Source organism: Fukomys damarensis, unplaced genomic scaffold (assembly GCF_012274545.1).
Source record: "Fukomys damarensis isolate Sample0158 unplaced genomic scaffold, DMR_v1.0_HiC HiC_scaffold_6, whole genome shotgun sequence".
Classification (NCBI taxonomy): domain Eukaryota; kingdom Metazoa; phylum Chordata; class Mammalia; order Rodentia; family Bathyergidae; genus Fukomys; species Fukomys damarensis.
In genome coordinates, this window is record NW_022900918.1 from 27,826,878 (window position 1) to 27,836,638 (window position 9,761).

The following is a 9,761-nucleotide window of genomic DNA, read 5'->3' on the forward strand; positions in this document are numbered from 1 at the left end:
GGAGGAGGAGGAAGAGGAGGAAGAAGAAGAAGAAGAAGAAGAAGAAGAAGAAGAAGAAGAAGAAGAAGAAGAAGAAGAAGAAGAAGAAGAAGAAGAAGAAGCATCCTAAGCTCAGTGCAGAGGTTCACCACTAGTCTTTGATTTGTAACAGCTAGGCACCTTCTGTGAGCAGAAAGTATTCTTTTGATCTCTCAGAGGTCTAAGATCTAAAGAAGCAAGCTTTGTTTTGTAGGAAATAAACAAATTAGAAAGGATGTAAACTATAGGAAGCTAGGGCCATTTCCTTGTCTTACAGAAGACATAAGGGCTAAAGGGGAAGAGAACACTGGGGAAACAAGTAGTTTTCCTTCTGTCCTGTCTATGATCTGAACCCTGATAGAAATGGAGCTCCTCGGGATAGATGTGCATTCTCGTGTTTTTATGTGAAGACCTTCCTACTTTGTAGCCTTAATGATGTTCCTTGTAAGTCAACGGTATGGGAGCTGAGAAACAGAGGGACAAACCTTCAGAGAGCTGAAAAAGGGCAACCCAACCCTTCCAGGGCAATCAGAAAAAGGGCAGAGATAAAATGAGAGAACAAAACAGTTACTGGATGTCTGTACACACTGACATGTGTGAAGGGATTAATTACACTTGAGAAGATGCATAGCGCAGCTAAGACATGGTACAGCCAGGTATCCAAGGACTGGAAAGAGACCCATTTGTATCTGAAAGAACTGTGGCCTTTACCCAGTGCCTACCTCACTCCCATAGAAACAGAAAAACCTCTCTGGGAATGGAGATTTATCTCAGAAAATTTTTCTGTAACTAAATTTACCTGGAATTGGCAAGATTAAATTTTCTCCTACTGAGCAGAAGAGAGACTTGAAATAGAAATTAAGTTCCATTACAGGAAAATAACGTTTCACTCCTTACACTGAGTTTGTGGCCTGTGAAAATGCATACCCATTACACAAACATAAAGTTTTGCATTTGAGCTTCTATCAATTGCAATACAAAATAATTTTGTATGATGGCTAACTCATCCTTTAAATCAACTTAACATGAACAGGTTTTACCAAAAAAAGCAAACAAACAAACCTAGAAATCATCTTGCCAAAGTGCAAAGCCGTCTCCTAATGAATATTTCAATTCAATGTTGTGGTGCCTCACATTTCTATTGAGTGGTGAAGTACGTGTGATTCATTAAGCTTTCATTCATTATGAAAATAGTCTAGCAAATTATATTCTTTGTAAGTGAAATCATTATGAAAGTAAGTTACAAAATACATTAAGCCCTTTCATGATCCATCTCAAGGAAAATCCAAATAGTTTTAAACATGTAGCAAGGTCATTATATTTAAAAGTCTTAGATCTAACTTTTCATTAGTTATTGTATGAAATATTTCTTGCACATATTTCTAAATTTGGTTATTCTTTGTATAGTACAAACTATTTTTATGTGTGCCATGGAGAATCTTGGTTCAACTATGCTTTCTTCAAGTTTAAAATAAAGATGAAATTCTAGTTTTTAAAATACCATGTTAAAATGTTCTTTTCTTTTCCTCTTGCATTTCTGTAAGCCTATCTTGCTCTTTAGAGACTGTAACATGAGCCTTCATCTATTCAATTTTGTATTAAATTATCATTTCAAACTTGTGAATACAATATATAAACCAGGCAGCATGTTACAAGTTTAAAATAAGGTTATCTGGCCCTCTTTGGTGTTCAAAAGTCAGCTATCAACTTAAATGGAAGGTAGAAGTCAGGACAGATTTAGTGTACTATGTTCTGCATACTTACATTACTGTTCATTACCACGAACATGCCAGTACATGTTTGTTTCCCAGGAAAAATAGAGTCCTATTCATTTTCACCAAAGTCCTGTGGTACGGAAAAGACATTCATTCTCTAATGGCTCTATGGCTAGGGGATTGTGAGGCCTGGGGTATTATTTTCAGAAGATAGTTTACCAATTAAAAGCAAACAGCACCTGATTGCTTGCTACGTCCTTAACATTGATTGGTTGTGATTGCAAAGGAACATCAGGAGGAAAGGGAAGGCACATTCTCTCCCATTTCTCTGCTCACTTGCTTTGGACTCCTCCCTGGAAACTGACCATTAGTCCAAGGAACTTCCAACTTACAAGCTCTGACATCTTTTTTTTTCCTCCAAGCAATTTAAAAAATATACTAGATGTATTCTCTCACAAACACTTAATCATTTCCCCCCTGAAATTTAATAAAATGTAAGAAGTTAATATAGAAGCAAGTGTTAGAAATGAGTTTTTGGAAGTTCAAGCCATGAAGACAAATAAAACCATATTCTGCAAGTAAAAACCACTGATGTTTTGTATGAAACTAAATATATTCTATTTTTTAATGGCTGATAAAGAATGCAGATGTTAGCCACTGGTGTTTTATGTAAATTCCGTGGAAAGAAGTTGGTTTAGACTTTAACTTTGCAATTAATACAGAGATTAAGATCAATGCTATTTTCTTATGCATAGATCTAAAAATATTTGTATTTCTTATGTAGGCAACAGACCTAACAATCTGTTACTTTTTTTTTTTTTGGTTTGTTTCACATTCAATGATCTTTTAAAGTTATGTACTCTTGGGCTTAATGTAGTCATGTGATGGTTAGGAAACTGCTCTGTGTGGAAGCTAAGGAATATATCTGCTAACATTGTAAGTAATCGAAACAACAATTAAAATAACAACAAAAACAGTCACACATAAATCTTATTCTAATAATAGCACTGACAGAAAATAGGCTACAGCACTTATGGTAAAGGTGTTTTCCTGACTTAGTAGATAACATTTCATTGCTTGGCTCTTGTACTTATTCATGGTGATGAGTCTGTTGAGGAAACAAATTTTTCTTGCGCTTCTGATTTCCATGCACGAAGGGGAATGATTAGAATTTTAAAAGCTAGAGTCGGGTTTTTTTTTGTTTTTTTTTTTCTTTTGGTACTGGGGATCGAACTTGGGTCAGTGCGCTTGCGAGGCAGGCCACCAAACCGCTGAGCTAAATCCCGGGCCCTTTAAAAGCTAAATTAATAATAATTGCTATTAAGAGCTTTCTCCTAGTAACTGGCATTAAAGGTGATATGCACTAGTAAAGAAGTAGGTACTTTTTTAGGGATCAACCTGTTGATTTCAAATAAAGTGACTAAATTATATGATCCCAGGCTTTGTCAAAGGACACAAGGTTTATTGCAGCCTATTAATGCGTCACCTCATTGACACCACTGACTCAATTCCATCAAGAATTTTCAGTTTTCTTTCTACGGTAGCATATTAACACCAACCTGGCTGTTTTCTCCTACCTTTTTTAGCACCAACAATAATTATTTGTGTGGTCTCTTAACTATGATGTGTATGACTGTAGCCAATAATTAGAGAAAAGCTGACTGTCTGGTTGGCTTTATGATCATTGGTTCTCACACCATCTATCAAGAAAAAAAGACACTACTGTTTATAATGCAGTATTTAAAGAAAAATGCTTTGTCAACTTGTATTTCCTAGTACATGAAGCTGAGTCCAATGAAAAATTCTTAGTTTTTCTTGGTACTATCTATGATAATTTACAAAAAGTTGAGTGAATTTAATCATTGTATTTTGATGTTATCATAAAACTCTCCAAATTAAAACCTTTGGATAGGTTGGTTATTGAATTTTAGAATATTCAGATTGTTTTCCATCATTAAAAGTAATTTTACATTAAGTATATGATCCCACATTGAAAGGTTTAATTACATTAGTATCTTAACCTTCTTTAGATTTCTGATTCTGCTTCTGATAAAACAGTTCACAAAATTTCAAAATTTATTTTTCTAAGTAACTTTATTTTCATGAGCTTTCTATGTAAAGATAGGAGTTTAGAGAATAGCTTAATCAGAAAATTACTTGTCATGCTGCTTCTTCTAAACTTACGCTTCACAAAAACATAGTCAAAGAGCAGATTTCTGCATAGAGTCAAATAGTTAATAACAGAAATATTTTGTGGGCTAATTGTCAGTTTTTTCCAGAAAGCAAGCTTGTCATTCTGCTTATTTAATGTTGAAATTATTAATGACAGATAATTAACCCAGGTCCTTTATAATTTGAGAAATGATTTCAATAAAGGGAAAATGTGTTCTATTGATGAAAGTTAGCAACATGAGAGGAGTTTGCCTTAAGGAATGTCATTGTTTCTGGTGCCAGATGATCTGAAAACAATGCAAAGCTCAATTCATCTTTCACAGAAGCAAAAGAACTTGATTGCCAAGATGTACGACTCCAATAAGCAAGGTATGGCAAATTTATTGCATAGCTGGAAAATCATCTAACATTAATATCTGAATTTATAATGAGTGAGGCAAGGTTAAATGATCCTTTTTCATGAACTACAAAAGTGCAAGTTGTTTTAATCTGCAGTAGAAGTTTAATTTGTCACTCTTACATTTGCATATCTGATTTGGAAACACTTTGAAACACATGAGTTTTATTATTTGTGATATTGTCAAAGACATCTATTAATATTGTGAGCCATCAAATAAAAATTGAACTCCTCTTGCTATGCAATAAGCTTTTCTAATGATGTTATAAAATGATATTTAGCAAGTATTGCGTTTGCTAAGATTTTTCCATGACATAGTCTTAACTCCAGTTTTTTAAAGTAAATATTTTGTTACTTAATACTTAAATGTACTTAATAGCCTAATATGCATTTTCAAGCATGAAAATTGCTTAGCATCAATGGAGGGTAGACTCACAGATTGGTAATAAATAAGAAAAATTGAACACAATGTTTTAAATTGCTATAGTATTTCAATATATTTTCTGTTTAATACCGTTCTCGCAATTGTTAGTAGTATTTCAGATAAATGTGAATAGTGCCTTATGAGTGTGTGAAATTCTCTCATTGTATAAGTTTCACCAGCATTTATGAAAACTCAACATAATTAAATAGAATCCTTTCCGTTCTTTTGGCTAAATCTTGTCATGACTAAGATTAAGCAGATCACAAGATTTCCTTCTCTCAAGTAAAAGAGCACTGGCTTCAGAGTCTTAGAGTAATACTTCTGAGAGAAGAAGCTGTGGTCCTTCAGGAGTAGTTTTCCTCCCAGCGATTAAGAAACCAGGTTGGTTCTCAGCTGCCCTAAAGACACAATTTTGATTGATATCAGTACTAAGTATAAACTTTTTCCTCCAAAAATGTTAAGTGAACTATCAGGAGTTGTTAGATATAAGTCATCAGACAAAATGAAATAGTCCCATCATTTCTGGTCATTATTCACCAGAGTTTACCTTGTATTCCTCTGTAACTCAGCAACCTTCCCACTATCCACGCTCCTGGCAGAGCTGCTGTTGTTAAATTTCTGACAGTTTTTTCATTACAGGCTCTGTTTTTCAAGAGGCAGGTTAACTAAGCAATTTTGATTTGTGCCAAGCTGAGATGTGGAATAGACACTTGAAGTGGGTTATCTTGTTTTCATAAGGTTTCATTTGAACTTATTTGTCCTGCTTTGATCTAAAAAGCATAAAGGAAAAAAAACACTAAAATTTATCCAGTTTCTCATTGATGAGTTAGCACAACTAAGCAAAGGAATAGTAAATCCTATAATTGTCTTTTTTTTTATTACAACTCAAGCCTTTTTAGGAATTAACAAGAAATTTTGCGCCCAGTTATTCAGAAAAATATTTTGTTCAGAAAAATATTTCAATTTCGTTCAGGAAAATATTAACAACCATTTGTTTTTCATACAAAAGGTAACAATAAGAATCTTTTCTTTTGGAAACTGTGACACAAGTTTTTTTTTTATACTATGTTAAAAGTATGACATACATTTCAGAATAATTTTTCTCATGATTAACAAAACCTCTGAGATTTCCTATAGAAAGCATGGAGAATGTAGATAAGAAAGAGAAGGAAAATCTAAAATGAACCTAACAAGTGATATCATATTGAATTAGAAGCTGTTTTCAGGACTTACAAGATATCCCTGAAGTCTTCGAAGCTTCTGGTGGAAACACGCCTGGCTATCCATCTGCCCACTTCTGTACACAGTTAATGCACCGCAATCACTTGGACCTGATGTTTCCATATTCATTCCATCCATTTCCCACACAATTCCATGTGGTCTGGCACTCACCTAATTGCTCTACAAAAATGTTTCTCTCCCAGTTTCCAGTATGCAAGTCTCTTTGTCACTGTCCAAGTACCATTTTCTCTGTCTTCTTTGTCTTTGATGTTCAGTGCAATTTGTTTCAGGTTTGAAAGTCTTCTAACTTGGATTCCATAATGGTACCTAATTTTTGTTCTTTTCTCACATTGCAACTAATCTGTCTCTGGCCTTCAGTTTCTCATGTTCATCCTTTCATTTGACGTATACTCTGAGATGGAAAATAACAGAATAGCCAAATGAGTTGTGTCAATTATGGGATACTTTATTGGTAATTTAACAAGAAGTGCAGGCCTAGTTTGGTAGCTCAGGTAAGAAGAAACCGAGCCTCTAGGTTCCTGTCTGCCTTTCCCGGTTATTGTCTCCTCTCTCTATCGGCGATGTTGTTTCCCACTGGCAAGATGCTCTTCCAGCTTTAAGAAGGCAAGAGGCTCAGCTTCTTCTGCTTCTTCAATCAGGGGAAAAAAAACTATTTCTTAGAAATTTTCTCAAATAACATTAGTCATCAATGGTTCTTACACCCATCCCTACAATATTTAAGGGTGAAGGACAATCTGTGATGACACAGATTGAAGCCAGTTATGACTCATCCTTGGGTGGTGGCCACAGTGTCCCCAAACAGTCAGCTTTTGGGGAGCAAAGAAGTTTGGATGACTTGAACTATGATGGACAGGGGCTGTGCCACTACCAACTACGTCTACTCAAGAGTAAGTCTCTTTCTCCCTACTCAGAAGAGAAGATCTGAGGCTCCATTCATGTTACTCTGAGAAGATTGTTATGGAAACCATTTGGAATGTGAAATGGCTATATAAACTGATGACTTATCTAGAAAATATACTGTATTTATCCAACAAGACACAAATCTTAAATATATTCATGTTTCCTCTTGTGTTTGAACCAAACACCATATCATGAAATCCTTTCCTTTCAATTTATCATCACAGTGTCCATTTTCCATCCTCCGATATTAAGTCCAAATCACCAAAAACCTTTACCATTTGTCTCCTGCCTATCTTTCTTGGCCTCATTCATTTGCTTCCTCTTATGTGATTGATATTCTTCAGCTGTCTAACTTTTGCCTTCCTGCGCACAGCTCAATGTAAATGCGATCACTGGGGTTCAAGCTCTTCAAGAAATCTTTCTGTGGAAATCAGATCCCACTGCTCCATATAAGTCAGTTCTCCTCTTTGAACCTCTATAGTCCACGCTTATCCCAATACCTTGTCTAGATCTTTCCTGTTGCCATTAGCTCATGTTTGTCTTTTATACCATTTCAAACAGTGCTGCATTACCCAACAAATAGACCAAGCAAGTTACTGAATACTTTGGTCTAAAGTTTGCAAACCTAACATAAACTGTCCGATTCTTCCAGGAAGAGTAAGCTAATCTATTGATGCTTAAATTAGTAACTCCATATCCTAGTCTTGCCCAAAATTTTAATGGCCTTTAATGAGTGTAGGAACTGTAGTAGAAGTTATATGTAGGAACAATAGCCTAGTCCTATATATCTGCTTTGCATATGTATTCTCATTAAATATTTAATGATTAGTTGGTCTTAGAATAACTTTAAATGACATATACCATGTTTTACACAGCCTTCCTCCATCTGAAATGTCTTTTTGTTTCTTTTTGTGGTTCTGAGGCTTGAACCTCATGCCCTGCCCCTTGCTAGGCAAGGAAGCTAGTACTGACCCCCATCCCAAGGCCCAGAAATGTTTTTAAATGGAATCATCTGCAATACACTGCTAAATCCTATTAAATTATCATGTCCTAGTATGAGATAATAGGATAGCTCTGTGCATGTTTACCCCTTTTCTCCAGGGTACAAAATACCCTTCACCTGACTGTGATAGAAACATAAATTTGTAGGAGGCCATGTTATCAGATGTTACAGAAGTAATAATTTTTCTTTTTGCTCCTACCAATCTTAATCCTTTTCCCATAAAGATACGGGAGTATGTTTTGTCACCTTGGTTTTAGACTTTTCAAAGAACAAGTCAAATCAGTAAGTAAGGTCTGCTACTTAGCACAAATATCATGCAGGCAAAAATTGTGTTGAGATATGGAATTTGAAGAAAAAGTCACCTTGTAAATTCTGTTTTTACAAACATTTTGAAAGCCTATTGAGTTTGAATTTAAACTTGAGAGTCTGTCTAGTGGATTAGGAGTTTATTAAACAGAGCAGCATGTGCAGCTAATGTGCTGTGATGATGGTGAAGACGCCCCTGATTGTGTTGACAAGGGAAGGGTTTAAATTTCACGAGTCGTTCTGGTTATTAAGAGCATCATCGGGAAAACATGTCTGTGTGGCTTTGTAGGTGAGCGCCACAAAACTAGGTACTGACCTAACGTCATCTAAATAATTTGCTACACCTATGGCCAAACAAGTGAATAAACATTCTCTCTTCTCTCTCTCTCTCTCTCTCTCTCTCTCTCTCTCTCTCTCTCTCTCTCTCCCCCTGTCTCTCTCCTCTCTAGTCTCCCTCCCTATTTCTGTCTTGGTCTCTCTGTTTTCCACCCCCCCACACACCTGTGGGGTGACTGCAATTAAACTACTTTAGTAGTAGCAGCAGGTGCTCTAGGCTTTCACACCCCCTGGGCCTAGCAGACTTTGGTTGTCAGCTAGTTTATTAGCATAAGAAAATCCATGGAAATTAGCCTAACCTGAGACTTTCACTTTTATCCCATTTCACAGAACTTCAGAGTACAGGGGAGGAAATGAAGAAGAAAGAAAGGGTATTGATTCCCCACTTGAGAAGTCTGCTAATTTGAAGAAAGTGTTATGTGTGGGATGAGATAGAGAAGAGAGAGGGAAGACGCGGTCCCCTCCCCAATATCTTCCCTCCTGCCCTGAGACCCGTTTTCTCCCTTTTCCTGCGTCTGTATTCCCTTTCTACTCGGATACCCTGTTCCTCCACACACTACAAATCCAAGCGCAGTGATTTCTTATCCAAAACTATTTAATATTTGAAATGAAAGAAAGGCAATTTTTTGAGTGCGAAATCAAAAACATTAAAAATAAAGGACTACCGGTCACCAGTGCGTGCATAGGTCACCTGTCTTTCGAAAACAAACCCAGATAAAACCAAACAGTGATCAGAAAACTAATGAGTGGTGGAGGTGCTGGCTAGCTCTGCTACCTAGGGGTCCTCTACGTGTTTATTTCTACCCTGGCTTTGTGTTTCACTAGGAGAAGAGCAACAATTGGAATTTCATTGCCCTCTATCTCCACAAAAATACAACTAAATCACATCAGCTACTCACTTAAAATATTCTTTGCCTTTCATAGCATTCATATCACTCTGAAGGCTGTGAAGTCAATAAGAAAACAGGGACGTTTCCTTTTTACCCCCCCCCCACGAGTAGGAAGCGATCCAGTCCAGGTTTTGCCTTCCGCCCTGCCCCTGAATTTCGGCTGTGCACGGAGGAGCACGTTTCTCTCTCCCCGCCCTTTCTCCTTCCTTCGCCTCGCGTGTCAGTCTCCAGGATTTCTCTCTTCCTATTTCAGAAAGGACTCACAGCTCCCGCAGTCTGTGTGAAGCCGAGGTTCCCCCCGGATCCCGTCCATCCCCAACACCTACCTCCACGCACACACATCCCCGCGAGCCCCGCG

General features: G+C 36.7%; 1 long non-coding RNA gene across 1 annotated transcript; it reads right to left on the reverse strand.

Moving 5' to 3' along the window:
- Positions 1–4,756: 4,756 nt before the first annotated feature.
- Positions 4,757–9,761, reverse strand: LOC104866512. The gene is made up of 4 exons (XR_781469.2): positions 9,730–9,761; positions 5,960–6,359; positions 5,274–5,496; positions 4,757–5,124 (listed from the first exon to the last, which is right to left on the reverse strand). It is a non-coding gene; the product is annotated as an uncharacterized LOC104866512 (long non-coding RNA).